The 14,419-nt window shown below is 57.4% G+C and overlaps 1 protein-coding gene across 5 annotated transcripts in view; it reads left to right on the top strand.

The window, feature by feature from the left end:
- The window catches only part of ADORA1 (adenosine A1 receptor), a 73,559-nt gene that overhangs the window by 46,325 nt on the left and 12,815 nt on the right, over positions 1-14,419 (top strand). The window lies entirely within an intron of this gene.

A 14,419-nucleotide genomic window follows, 5' to 3' on the forward strand; every position in this document is an offset into this window, starting at 1 on the left:
CCGCCCCCCCAACACACACACCTATGCACACATGCGCACACATGCACAGACACATGCACTCGTGTACCCCACCTTTCCAGGGAGGTGTCGAAGTGCCATGAAGTTCCATCTGTGCCTGCTCTTCCCCCTTGGTGGACTGTCAGTGCCTCAGGGCGGTGACCTGGGCAGTGGCTACATCTTGTCTGTTTCTGCAGATTTTCCAGAAAGCCCCTCATGGGGTCTGGCACACAGCAGACATTCAGGAAATGTGGTGAACTGGATGAGTTTCCGGGGCTCACGCAGCTGAGCCCCAGGCAGGCCTTCCAGGTGTCAGTGCACCACAGGGCCCTCCTCCCACGGAGAGGAGCCTTTCTCCCGGGTTAGAGAAAGGCTGCTGGCATTCTGGAGGCTGGGCTGAGGGGATGGGCCACTCCAGCCCCTTGCCTGTCACAGCCCATGTGCCCCTGCAGGAGGGAGGGCACGTGCTGCTCCGCTCCCGGCAGCTGGAGGCAGTGGGCTGCTGGGTCTGGGGGAAGCCCTCTCAGCTAGAGGTCCCCCATCAGAGGATGAGCAGTCAGAGGGGGACGCGGCCCCAGGCACCAGGGCGTAGTACCGACACAGTACCTTGCTGTTGAGGCAGCTGTGGGGCATCCCGGTGACAGGAGTCAGCTCCGTCAGCATGGTTTGGTCAGTGGACTGAAGATTTCAGTTCCCTTCACCTGGCAGAAAGCCAAGAGAGAGAAAAGGTTCATGTCATGTAGTGTGATCCAGTTGCCAAAACACAGCTCAAATTGTTGATTCACCAATGGCCTGAGGTCATTTACGTGTGTTTTGCACAAGTTTGCATAGGGCCCCCACATGCCTCGTAATTGATACCCTCGTCCCTCAGCTCCCGCTTCTGGGGCATCTCCAGCGTTCACCCCACCACCCCCTCACCCTGGTTTCTTGGTGGTGCTCTGTGCCTGCTCCAGGGGCTGGTTATGAGGGGGAGTGCCTGCAGGGGCTCCCTGACCAATGCCCTCTCTGTGGGAGGAGACCCAAGCACAGCTGTCTGTGGTGAGATAGGGTGTGGTGGGTGGAGGGTGGCGGGTGTATAGGAGTCAGAAAGGTGGGAGTTTGAACCTTGGTCTGTTTTGCAACCTTGGAAAAGTTACTCAGCCTCTCTGAGCCTTTCTCCCCTCATCTGTTAAATGAAGGGTCTGGATTCGAGGTCTCTGGGCTCCTTTTGTGTCTCTCCATGGTCCGTCCTTACTGTGACTCGTGCCAATACCATGTTGAGATCTGGGGCAGGTAGGGTTGTGTTGCTCCTAGTGATTATGTTTTCTTTATGCTGTGTTTTTTCTTTAATGCTTTATCTCGTTGATGCTCCCAGCCTCTCACTAGTGGAGGTTGCTGTTGTCTTCTTTCTGTAGATGCTTCTAGGGACAGATTGAGGTCTGAGGCTTGGGGACGTTCAGTAATTTGCTCAAACATCTTGTCAGGAGCAGAGACAGGACTTGAGTCCCGGCCTGTCTAACAGGTGCCGCTAAGCAGGCAGCCCCTGAGTGTCCTGAGTCAGCCCCAAGAAGCTGTGGGACTCGTGGGGGAGCTTCATTCTCCTCTTGTCTTTGCCGATGGCCTCTGTGCTCTGCTCAGCCCACGCGCGCCTCCCCTGCCTCCTCCCCTTCGCTCCAGTGGGCTGGGAGCCCCTGGCAGCCCTGCCTCTGTCCACAGCTGGAGGCCTGCCCGCTGGGCTGCTGACCGGGAGCACAGCGCCGGCCCGGAGGGAAATCTGGTAGATGAGGGTCCATGTGGCTTTGCCCCCCTAGCCTGGCCGGCCTGGGCTTTTTCTGGCAGCCAAGTGCCTCCTGTGCTCATGGCCACTGCCGTTTGTGACCTCAGGGTCCCAGAACGATTGTGCTCCAGACCTGCCTTTGCTTTCCGGAGAACTGGGCCGCCTCCAGCTCCTCTAAGGACTGGTGAGTCTCAGCCTGAGTGTCTGAGACGAAGGGCAGAGCAGCAAGCCCTGAGGGCTCGCAGAAGAGGAAACAGAAGCAAGGGGAGAGGGGCTCAAGGTCACTCAGCTGGGAGCTCTTTCCTCCTCCCCATCCTGACTCTTGACCCCAGCCTCTGACCCCCTGACCCCCGACATACAAGGTTAGGGCAGGAGGAGCTGTTAGCACTCACCCTCCTCAGGGAACAGAGCAGAGAAATGAGGCCTCCCAGGTTAAGTCAGCCAGTTAGTGGTGGGCCTGGAGGGGACGGTTGCTTTGTGATTGACTAGGCTGGGTCTTTGTTGGAATCAGGGACAGCCTCCAGGTGGCTCGTGCTGAAGACGCGCTGAGCAAGGTGACTGGACTCTAGTTGAGAGCCATCTGGATGAGTTTCAGGAAAGTGTCCCCCGCTGGCCCTGGGATGACTCCCAGGGAGCCGTCTGCCCACGTGTGAGTGTGGCTGCTGGGGGCAGGAGGAGAATCCTCTGCCCGGGGTGGTGGGTGGGGCCCTAAGTCACACCCTGACACTTGGTATTTTTTCTGAGCATAAAAGCAATCCATGTTTATTGTTAAAAATTTGAGAAAACTAGGAAAGAATAAAGATGATATAATTACCAGTAATTCTACCACCTACAGATGACTACTGTTAACATTTTGGTGTCCAGAAAATGTTTCCATGCATATCTATCTATCTATCTATCTATCTATCTATCTATCTATCTATCTATCAGTCATCCATCTATCTATCCATCTATCCATCTATCATCTGTCTATAGATGCATTATTTTTACATAGTTGAGAGCATCTATGGTTTCATATCCCATTTTATTTACTTGATGTTGTATTATAAGCATTTCCCCATGTCAGTAAACATTCATTTGTGAGGACTTTTATGCTGGTGTACCAGTGGCCTGTCCCTTTTGCCGTCTTTCAGGCCTCGGCTACAGCCTCCCCTCCTGGGAACCTTCTCTGACCCACCCCTGGACCGGGCTGGTTTCCTCTGTTAGGCACTCAGGTTGTATCTGCTTTTCCTTCTCCATCACTCGTGGCCCAGGTAGTTTTTCTGAGCTTCATCAGCACCCTAAGGGCCAGGACTGCCTCTGCGTACAGACCCATGGATCCCCCAGGCCTGGCACACAGTAGGCATGCTGTAAACCTTTTTTGAATACATGATTATCGTATTTTATTTACTCATTCTCATGTTTTTGACTATTTGGATTGTTATTACAAATAACATGCACTGACACCCACAGTTCACATTGTTTGGAGGCTCAGGGCCCAGGCTGGAACGTTGGGTGGTGCCTCCTGGTGTGCAGCACGGCTTCTGTCTGTAGGGAGTTTCTCATGAGGCTAAAGATCTCCCGGCTCCTCCCACCCAATTTCACCAAAACTGCAGGTTCCTGGAGCTGCCTTCTGGGCCAGGAAGGGTCTGGTCCGCCTTCCCTGGCTGTCTCCCCTGAGGGCTGGGCGTCCTGTTTCCTTGCCTTTAGGAGGAGAGCAGTCCCCAGGTGGAGGGCTTGGCCCCATCTGGCAGGGTGAGCACCGAGCAGAGAGGAAGGAGGCCAGGTGGCTCCTTGGCTGCACGAAATCTCCCTTCAGCCTCTTCAATTCGGACCCAGAGGAGCTCCCCCGGCCGTGGAACAAAGCTCGGCTGGCCGTGGGATGAGCGAGGGAGGGGCGGCTGGGCGGGCCTTGGCATTCATGTCCCCTTGGAAATGCTGGCTTGTGGGAGACAGGGCCGCTGGCAAAGGGCTTCCCTGACCCCAAAGGACAGGGAGTCAGGGCCCCTCTCCCTGTGTTGCTCCTCACTCTGGAGATTTTCTCCCCAGCAGGATTAGAGGTTGGGGTTAGGGAGCTGGACATGCATCGATCTATTTCACAAATGCACCTTGAGCACCTGCTGTGTGCTGGCCCTTTGCTGGGCCTGGGGACATAGAGATGGGCAGGCTGCTCTGTCTCCCCCTCTGTCTGGGGCTCCTAGCCACTGTCGAGACTGTGGATTCCTGCAGCCCAGGCTGCCTGTGGTGGGTGTGGGAGTGGCAGGACACTGGCACTGGGCACCTCACCGTGCTCAGGCAGCTGGACCCTACTCCACACCCACTTTCTGCAGCTCTGGTCCCGGGGGACAGGCCCTTTGGGACTGTCTTCCTGCCACCTGCCTCCAGAACTTCTCTGTCCCTTGGGAGAGGAGGGCAACTGATCACTGGTCCTAATACAGATAAGTCTATTCATTTGTTCAGTCAACAATACTTACTGAGTGCCAGGCATTGTTATGGGTGCTTGGGACACATTCATTAACACAGCAAAGAGGGTGAGCCTGCATTCTAACGCATTGGAGGACAGACGCCAAAGAATAAACACAAACACTAGTCTGTAGCGTGTTAGAAGGTAAAATGTGCTATTGAGGAAAAAAACAGGGCAGGTGGATGGGATGGGAACACCCGGAGGGGTGGCGAGCAAGGGCTGCCCCTTTAACTGAGGTGGCCAGCAAGGCCCCGTGGAGAGGGTGGCGTTTCAGCAAAACCTGAGAGGTGAGGGACCACACCTGCAGATACGGAGAACGTTCCAGACAGAGGAGGCGATCAGAGCAAGGGTCCCAGGGAAGAACGTGCCTCGTGCGTTTGGGGACTAGCAAGGGGGGTCCGTGCTGCTGTGATGGAGCGATGCGGGGGGAGTGTCACAGCAGGGCCGGAAAGGTGAGGAGCTGCGGCATGGAGGCCGCTGGAAGGACCTTGGCTTTTACTTTGAGGGAATGGGGAGCCAAGCAGTCTGTAGAACAGAGAAGTGACATGGTTGACTGGGGTGATAAGGGCTCGCTCTGGCTGCTGCGTCGAGAGAGCGCTGTGGGGACAAGGCTCGAGCAGGGGCCTGGGTGGGAGCTACTGCAGGACTCATGCAAGAGGAGAGGGAGGTGGTGAGAACTGGATAAAGCTGGCTGTGCATTTTCAGATTTTAACTTTTCATTTCTTCTTATTGAGGTAAAATGTTCAGACAGCCAAGTGCATGTCTTGAGCGTATAGCTCCATAAACTTTTACATAGGCTATAGCTTTGTAACCGCCTCCCAGATCAATAGTTAGAACATTCCGGGGGCTCCCTGTGTCCCTCCTGGTCAGGACCCCTGAAAGGAAGCACCGTGCTGGCTGATTAGGTTCTGCCTGTTCTCGAACTTGGATGAAGGGATTCAAGCAGTGTATGCTCTTTTGTGTCTGGCTTCTGAAGCTTAAAATTATGTCTCAGATCCATCCCTGTTATTGAGTGAAACAGTAGGTTTTGTTTGTTTTTTCCTCATTGCTGTTAGAATTCCATTGTACCATGATTTGTTTAAATTCCAGACGTGTTTTGAAGAAAGAGCCAAAAAATTTGCTTGGGGATTGGATGTGGGATGTGAGAGAAAGAAGAGTTAAGTATGAGCAAACTTTTAGTTCTAAGTAGCTGGGAGGATAGAGCTGGTGTTATCTGAGGGGAGCAGGCTGCAGGGGTGCAGGTTTGGGGAGCAGCTAATGGAGCTCAGATGGAGGCACATTGAGTTTGGGGTGGTGAGCAGGCAGCTGGATGGACATACGAGGATGGAGTTCAGGAGGGAAGTCTGGGCTGGGGGTGTTCGTGTGAGAGCCGTCGGCTGTAGATCCACATGGCTGGATGAGATCCCCAAGAAAGAAATTGCCGGCAAAGAAGAGGAGGGGACAAGGACTGAGCGTGGAAAGGCTGGGGAGGAGATGAGGCAACAGCAGGTGAGACTGGAGGAGAAGCAAGATGTAGGAAGAAAACCCGAGCCCAGGGGTGGTGTTCCGGAAGCCGAGTATAGAAAGTGCATCAAGGAGAAGCGGGAGATTGGCTGCTGATGGGTCAGTGAGATGAGGACCAAGAAGCACCGTTGGATTTGGCCAGAGCGATGTCAACGGAGTGGTGGGATCAGAAAGCCTGAGTGCAGAAGGCTCAAGAGAGAAGTGGAATGGAATGGCAGGCGGCTGGCGTAGATTACTCTCGTGAGGAATTTTGTTGCAAAAAGAGTGAAGTCATGGGCGGTAGCTGTCAGGAGAAGCGGGAACAAGGCGTTTGTTCTGTGTCTTTTTCTAAGATAGGAGGGACATCCGTGTGCTTGTGCATTGACTGAAATGATCCAGTGTCGAGTGCAAAACTGATGATGGGGCGAAGGAGAGAATTTCTGGAGTGACGTCCTCATTTAGGCAAGCAAAGTTGGGACCTCGGACGGACAGGGAGGGCCTGGTTTTAGGGGAGCGTGGTGGTCATCTGACGGGCAGGAGGGCAGGTCACATGGGAGCAGGAGCTGGCCGGGAAGCTCTCTTCCCAGGCCCCAGTCTTCTTAGTGAAGTGGGAGGCAAGGTCATAGCTGAGAGGGAGGATGTGGGAGGAGGTGCTGGCGAGAGTAGTGAGTGTGAACCAACTCTCTGGAAAGTGGGGAGTGACTGGGCTCCAGAAGTTGAGGGTCACTGGGGCAGCACGAGGGGCTCACCTCAAGTTCTTGTGAGGAGCCGATGTGAGACGTGCAGCATGGCCGCGTGTTTGTCAGCAGCCGTGTCCACGGAGGAGGCCAGAGTTCACTCCTTCACTAATTCAGAAGTGCCAGATTCGGTGGCAGACATGAGGTGTCTTGTCAAGGTCAAGAAGTTGGCCCGGGTCCCTCCCCTCGTGGGACCTGGAAACTAGCGGGGAGAGAGCGACGCACAGATCAACAGGCCGGTGATTCCAGCTCGAGAAGGACTCGAGGGAGCCATTGGGTATTCTCTGAGCCTGCCTCTCTGGCTTCTCCAAACCCCATGTCAGCGTCCAGAGAGACCCACCGGGTCCCGAGGCCTGAGGGGTCCTCCTAGGCCTTATGGCTCACGGCTGAGAGTTAGGATCCTATCGTGAGTGCGCCGTGGAGCCTCTGAGCACTGTCAGCAGAGAATGACATAATCCAAATTACATTTTTAGAAGGTCAAACATCTTTAACAAAATGTTAGCAAGTCAAATCCAGGGATGCAGAAAAAGGATTATATATCACAACAAAATAGGATTTATTCCATGTGAGCAAGGGTGGTTTCTCTTTAGAAAAAATCAATCATTGTCTGCACCACATCCACACAGGGTGGCCCTGCCTGCTGTGGAGCCTGCACTGGGTTGGGTGGGCAGACGGTGGGAGGGCATGGCGGTGGGAGGTGGGGGGTGGTGGCACAGGCTGGAGCCCAGGAGGCAGTGGAGGTGGAGAGAACTGAAAAGACTTCAGGCGTGTTCGAGTTAGAACCAGTGGTGATGGTTGGGTGTGAAAATGGGAGAGGGAATCAGGTGGGACTCCCTGGGCTTCCAGCTGAAGCTAGGCGGGGCTGGTGGCCGGTTCTGGAGATGGGGAAGGGGGGGAAGGAAGGACTGGGGGGAGATTCAGATCCTAAGAGATACTCCAGTGGAGGTGATGTGCTGGCAGCTCCAGGGGTCTCCCTCCCACTCCTTCCCCAGCTCCCGTCCCTTCGTGGCCTGGCAGATGGGCCCTTCGTGCCTCACACGGCCTAGAGGAAGGGGTCCCTTGAATATCCAGCAGGCTCCCGGGTGCCTGCAGCTGCTCTGTCTACTGTCTTCGTACCTCAGGGCTTGGGAGGCTGTTGGCTTTCTCAGGCTGGGACCCCAGCAATAAGGACACGTGGTTTGGGGCTCCCTACGGCTTCCGCAAAGATAAGCAGAGCTGGGGGCTCTCCCTTCTGGCCAGGCTCCATCCGGAATGAGACACAGTGGCTTCTGGGATAGCGAAGGCCCCCAGGTGTCTGCCCATCCTCAGTCACTCTGGGCGGGGCCTGTCCCTGGACACACCTTGTGCTTCCCCCGCCTCGTTTCCCAGCCTGTCACCGGAACCCATGGGCGGCCGGCACTGTAGGTTGTGTTAACCCCCTGCACTGAGGCTGTTTCTTCTTGCTCCAGAGCAGGGTCTGCTCACAGCCGCTGTCGGGCACAGAGTGGCCCAGCGTCAGCTAACATAGAGGAGAGGACAGCCGATCAATACACGGGTAGTTATCGGGGATCAGCTCTGGCCCCGCCCTGATGGGCAGAGCAGGCGGGAGGGGCCCCAGGGCTGGCACAGCATGCTGGGTCCCTGTCACTCTGGCCCGCTCACGGGAGCACTGTGGCTCTTCCAGGCAGAGATCGTCTACTTGGGCCTTGTGTGGCCAAGAACACTGGGCAGCGCAGTGGGCAGGGCTGGCACAGGGTCTGGCGTGTGGCCAGCTCTCAGAGGCCGATGTCTTCACCTCAGCTCGCCACCCAGGGGAGCAGGGCCGAGGTGACCGCACGGCAGGAGCTGGCCCACCGCCCTATCTTCCATCCCAGCAGATCTGACTGAGGGCTCTGTGCACATGCACCTGGCTGGATGGCAACTCACAGGGGCTGATTCTCTTGGGGGCACTGAGGGGAAGGCATGCTTGAAAAGCCCCTCTTCCCTAGATATTTGTGATGATCCCCTTTTCAGAGAGCTGTCCCTCCCCTGATTTACCGCGATGCCCGGTGGCCTGGAGGGTGAGAGCATCTCCCAGGCAGACAGTTCAGGCACTTAGAGCTGCGTTGTCTTGGAGAGGTTACTTAACCTTCCTGAGCTTCCATTTACTCTTCCATGAAACAGGCTTCTGAATACTTCCTTCCAAGGGTTGTTGAGGTTGAGAGATGAGACATGGAGAAGGCGCTCAGTAAACAGGGGCTGGCGCATCGTCGAATCATCCAAAGCTGGTCTTTTGTTTACCACGTGATGTCGTGTGGCCGCTGTTGTCCCACCGGGTTCAGGTCCGAGTCAGAGGGAGGTGGGGCATGGTTCTCTCCGTCTGTCCTGCTCATTGTATTCCGGTCCCTAACCCGCGCCTGGCTGGCACTTAGTAGGCGGCTGACTCAGTGTCTGTGGGGGAAGGAATTCGAGGATGCTCAGCGGAGGAAGGAGCCTTGGTGGGGAGGCTGGGAGGCAGCCTGGGAAGACGTCAGTCGGTTCCTTCACGTTCACCCACAAGGGCAGAGGCTGGCGCTGGGGAATGACGGCTTATTTCACTGAAACATTCCAGAGGTGGGGCACAGGGGTGGAGGGTCTCACCCAAGCTTCCATGGAAGTTAGCGGGGAGCATCTTGGTCTCCTGACTCCCAGCCCCGCCCCTCCGGTCCCCACATTCCTGCAGGCGTCTGTGAGGGACTGTGGCCAGCCCCTCCCCATCCCCCTCGTCCTCCTGAGGGCCTCGTCCTGTGAAGTGAAGCGCGGGCTCCCCCGAGGGCTGGTGGCTCTGCGATCGTCTCCGGGGAGGAAACGTTCAGTGTGTCTGGGGACTCACTGAGCCCCACAGACGCACCTGCCGCTGTGGCCGTCCTCTGCAGAGCGAACACCCCGCCCCACGGGGCGGCTCCGGGGCTGCCCTGATGACAGCCGCCCAGCCAGGGCTGGGAGAGACACAGACACGATTCCCAGCAGCTGTGTCAGGCCCCGGGAGGACAGTCTGGGCGCGAGCCAGCCAGCCAGTGTCACAGAACAAGGGCAGCTCAGGCCCTTAGTGGGGCGAGCGTATTCACACGTGCACCCCTGTGTGCGTGTGTGTATGTGTGTGTATGGGTACAGCTTTTTACTTTTATTTTTACGAGTCAAAGAATAACCTCCTGGGCTTTCATTCAACTCTGCCCACCCGCCCTGCCGCTCCGGCCCCGTCCTCAGAGCCCCTGCCAAGCTCCTCTCTTCCTGTTTGAGCCCCGTCCCGCCAGGAATCCTCCTTGACGGGGAACACAGTTTACACGTTCGAGTGGACCGTGTTTTCTGACGACACATCCTGGCCTCGAGGGCACAGACCCACAGGCCAGGGCTGCCCCTCAGTGGAGGGCCAGGCAGGCTGGGCCACACGCCTGTGCACAGGGCCAAACTCCCCGAGAGGCTCAGCTCCACCACTTGTCCTCTTTTTGCTCAAAACTCAACTTTCCCTGCCTCCTGGCTGGCTACCTCTTAACCTGCCCAGACCTTGGAGTTGAGGAGAAGAAGAAAAGAAGGGGGTTTGATATCTAAGGCCACATCTTACGCGCGCATGCACGAACACCCCCCCCCCCCCCCCCCCCCCCCCCCCCCAGAAAGCTGCTCCCTTCTCTTGTCTGTCCAGTTCTCACTCGGTCTTTAATACTCAGCTCAGATGATACCTCCTCCAGGAAGGCATCCTTGTTTTGCCTTCGTGTTCCCACAGTTCCCCGTGCCCCCTTTATCACAGCCCTTGTCAAATTGCCCTGAGGTGATGCCCCTCCCTGGCCTGTGAGGATGGGGTCCTGGCCTATTCATGTCTATCTCCAAGTGCCCAGCAGTTTCTGCTGATTTTTGGTATCCAGTGACTGACCCAGTGAATCACCAAATGCGTGGTCATAGCAGCAAGTGACTCCCAGGCACCCACCCAGTCTTTGCCAGGCCCCATGCTAAATACTTTATCTGGATTCTCTTATTTAAATCCTTGCACAATTTTGTGAAGAGGCACTAATAGTATTTTATATTAACAATATAATCTATTCCTATTTTCCATGTTTTCTAAGCTGGGGCTTAGAGAGGTTACACCACTTGCTAAGTCACACAGCTGCTAAGTATAACTGGAATTGTTGAACAAACAATTGAATGGATGAGTGAAAGGCCTGTATTTGAGCCTGGACTCCAGTGCGTACTGCTTGGTGATCTCGGGTGAGTCACTCACCTCTGTGGGTCTTGGTTTTCACGTCTATAAAAGTGGGCATAGTTCCAGTCCCTGCCGCAAAGCTTTGCCTGTAGGGCAGTGCTCTCGGCTCGGGGTATGGGTCGTGGAGAATGGCTTCATTGCTCCAGGGCGAGTGGCTCTGAGTGTGTATGTGGGGAGGGGGTGGCCTTGAACCCCCATCTGGTGTCTGGCCTGTGGTTCAGAGCACTGCCCAGGGGCTGGCCTGCCTGCCTGGCAGGGAGGTGGCAGAGGAGCTGCTGGCTGCAGGGCTGCCGGCGGTGAGTGGAGCAGAGGCCGGGAGACAGAGGAGCCGCTGCCCTGGGAGGTGAGAGGGTCAGGAAGCGGGTGGCCACCCACCCAGAGAGAGGCCGAGCTTGCCTCTGGAGCTGACGTTTCAGAGCGAGCCCCCTGCCCCACCTGCTGGAGCTGTGGGGTCCCTGGCTGCAGGTGGGCGGGCGGCTCCAGCGCCATCAGTGGGCAGTGGAGGCCGGCACACAGGGGCTCCGACCAGCGAGGGCTCCCTGACCACAGGTGTGCGGCGGCCTGGGCTGGCGGGAGGGAGGGACCTAACTGACCGGGTTTGCGGCTGCCGCTGGGCTGTCACTCCTTGATGATGATGACGGGGCCTCCAGGGCTGGCTCCCCACAGGCAGCAGGGGCACTGTCTCCGGGACCCCTTCCCGTGAGAGCATGGCAGAGTCTGCGCTCAGCCTGCATCAAGGCTTGAGGGAAAACTGTTCAGGGAAACGCTTATGAGGAGGGAGGCTGGGGGTCGAGCGGCCCCCGTCTGCCCAGCTCAGAGGGAGACTCGGGCTGGGACCCAGGAGGCAGAACTGGGGGCCTTGTTTGCCACTGTGCCCACCTGGACCAGCCGCCTGGTCCCTCTGGACGGTAACGGGACCTCATGGTCCCCGCCCAGCTTCTCAGGGCTGCGCGAGGGCCCGGTGGGCTGTGTGTGCTGAGTCTGGTGAGGGAAGGGATGCTGAGAGACACAGCATCCCGATGTGCGGGAGTCAGGCTGGCCACGCTGCTCTCAGCCTCTACTCTGCTCCTCACTCCTTCCTTGTTCTGTGACCATGGCCGACTGTCTGAGCCTCAGTTTCTACATCTGTAAAATGGAAATGACAATATCTACCTCACGGGGCTGTAGGGAGGACTGTCCACGAAAAGGATGGATAAACCCACCTTCTCGCTCTAGTATTATGGGGCTTTCCCTTTCCTGCTGCTTGTGGGACGGACGAGGATGGACGGGTAGTGGCACCTGTCTGTCTCTGGACAGATGGCACACCCATCCACCAGTGTGGCTTTACACATGTGCCAGGGCGCCGTGCTGTGGGCTCGGCCTCGGAGACGGGCAGGAGGCACAGGAGGGCCACGCACAGGAGGGCGTGTTCTGTGCTGTTCGGGGTACAGCATGTGGGGCACCTCCCGTTCTGCTTCAAGCTCCCCTGTGAGACCTGGGGGCTGCCCGGGAGGGTCCCCTGGAGGGAGACACGCAGCCTCGGGGGCAGGGAGCCTGCGAGCCGAGTCTCTCCTCAGTGTCAGAGGCAGCGCTGGTGCCGTCTTTGGCGGCGTATGTAGTTTCATTTAGTCCTGCAAGGCTGGCACCAGCGCCATTTACAAATCAAGAGACAGAGAGCCAGGAACTGAAGTTGCTCCCCAGTTAGTAAGGAGGAAAACCAGGGTTTGAACACCTGCCTGCTTGAGACCAGAGTGGACGCTGTCTGTGACCCGCCTGCCCTCGGTCACCATCCTTTGGGGTTTCCAGACTGTGGGGAACTGCAGCCGCTGTCCTCAGGGAGCTTCTGGACTGAGATGGAGGCGAAACAAGCTTTTGCAAGAGAGCGAGAGAAATCGGCACAGTCTGAACTGGGAGGGCTGGCTTCTGGGACAGCTGCCGTGGGCACAGGCCTGGCCTGGCCTGCTGCCTGGTTTCCTTCAGGCCCCACCTGCTTTCTCTCTGGCCCCAGGGCCTGCGTGTGCTCTGTGTGCAGCTACCTCAGTCACACATGTAGGGAGCTAAATCAGGCGGTGTGGCAGGTGTCATGGCAGCAGCAACGATCCCACCAGGTCCACAGAGGGGAGAGTGGGGTGGGTGAGCTGGAGAGGCAGCCACAGGCCTTGGGCTGGGCACTGTGAGGGGCTCCGGGGAGCCCCTCTGCCACCCACAGTAGAGAGCATCCTGCGAAGAGCCCCAGGCCTGAGTCAGAGGACCTGGGCTCGGTCTCAGCTCAAACCCTGACCAGCCAAGCCATGGCCTTGGGCACTCACCAAACCCTCCTGGGCCTCAGTTTTCCCATCTGTACAACGGCAACAACAAAACCTGCTCTTTTTACCCTACAAGCCGGTGTGCGTGACGCGTGGGCTCCTTGGTCTGGGGGTGCTCTGTGAGGGCTGCTGTGCGTGTGCTGCTGTTCGCTGCGCTGGGGCGCCTCCGGCTCCCGCTCCCCTCCCATCCTGGCTCCCGGCCCTTCCTCTCTCCATGAGGAGAAGCGGGTCACACCGGTGGATTTGCGATGGACCTGTGGGGATTTGCATCCCTGTTTCCTGCGCGATCCGAGACAGGCCTTTCCTTTTCCTGGGTGCCCTGTCAGAGTCCCCCCCAAACCAGTCACCCCGTCTCCTCATCTCTGAGACGCTTCCTCCCCCGAGGATGACGGTGGAAGGAGGAGGGGAGACTGTGCCTGCAGTGGTAACTATGGAAACTCTGGGAGCAGGTGGGTGGGTATCAGCTCCCTTTTACAGATGAGAAAACTAAGATCTGAGAGGCGATGCGATGTGCTGCCACAGCGGCTCGAGTCTGAGTCACACCCGGCCCTTTCGTGCCTGTGAAGCTGCCAGGGTTCCGTGACCCCGAGCCTCTCGCACCCTGGCTGCCTGGTGACTCTGCTGGAGACAGTGGCTCCAGCTCTCAGGTCAGGGAGGGAGCCGTGAGGTGCGGTGGTCGGGCCTGCGTGGACGTGTAATGGCCCAGATTGTCAGTACTGCATCAGCTGGGGCGGGGGTAGGTACCTTGGTGCCCCGACCCCGCAGCCCAGCGTGTGTCCTGCCTGACTCTCGCCTGGTGGAGTCCCCAAGGCCCATTCCTGCCAGCGATCCGCTTTTCCTTTTTCTAGCTCTGAGCGCAGCCCTTTGAAGTTTTCGTGAATGGTGAACAGAAAAAAAAAGGCTTTGATTTAATAAGCTCCCTCCTCCTTCACATGCATGCTAATCCCGGATTGTGGCGGATCAGAGAGATTTGTAGGGCTTTGCTGAGGTGGGAGAGCGACTGAAGATGAGTTTATTGATCAACCCCCAGAGAAGCCGCCTCTCCAGGCCCCTGCTCTGGGGCTGTGCTCGCGGCTCCGTGTGGCTCCCTCTTCCGGGTGCAAATGACGGGGTGCAGGCCAGCTCCCCGCTCCACCCAGGGATGAGACAGGCTGTTCCCCCTCCGCCCGAGGCCGCGGAGAGAAGGGCTGATTCTGCAGCAGGAGGCAGTGTGGTTAGACTCTTGCTAGAACCACGTAATTATGTGGCTTAATGCTCTGGGGCTGGACGACGGAGGCAGGACCTTGGACAGGAGCTTGTGAGGGTTCCACTGAAGGTGCCTTGTCCTTGTGGGCAGGGGGACACGTGGAGAGGAGCAGGAGGCCTCAGACTGGCTTCCTCTCACCCCCCACTACTTCACTTTAAAGCGATGTTGACACAGTCGGGTGAATGTCTACCAGGTTCGCACCTGTTTTCTCTGTGTTCCCTCCTTGTTTCTTCCCTGCCCTCCTCCTGCCTTCTCCGGGTTCACCTGAGCATTTTGCATGA

The sequence above is a fragment of the Equus quagga genome, chromosome 12 (genome assembly GCF_021613505.1).
Source record: "Equus quagga isolate Etosha38 chromosome 12, UCLA_HA_Equagga_1.0, whole genome shotgun sequence".
Taxonomy (NCBI): domain Eukaryota; kingdom Metazoa; phylum Chordata; class Mammalia; order Perissodactyla; family Equidae; genus Equus; species Equus quagga.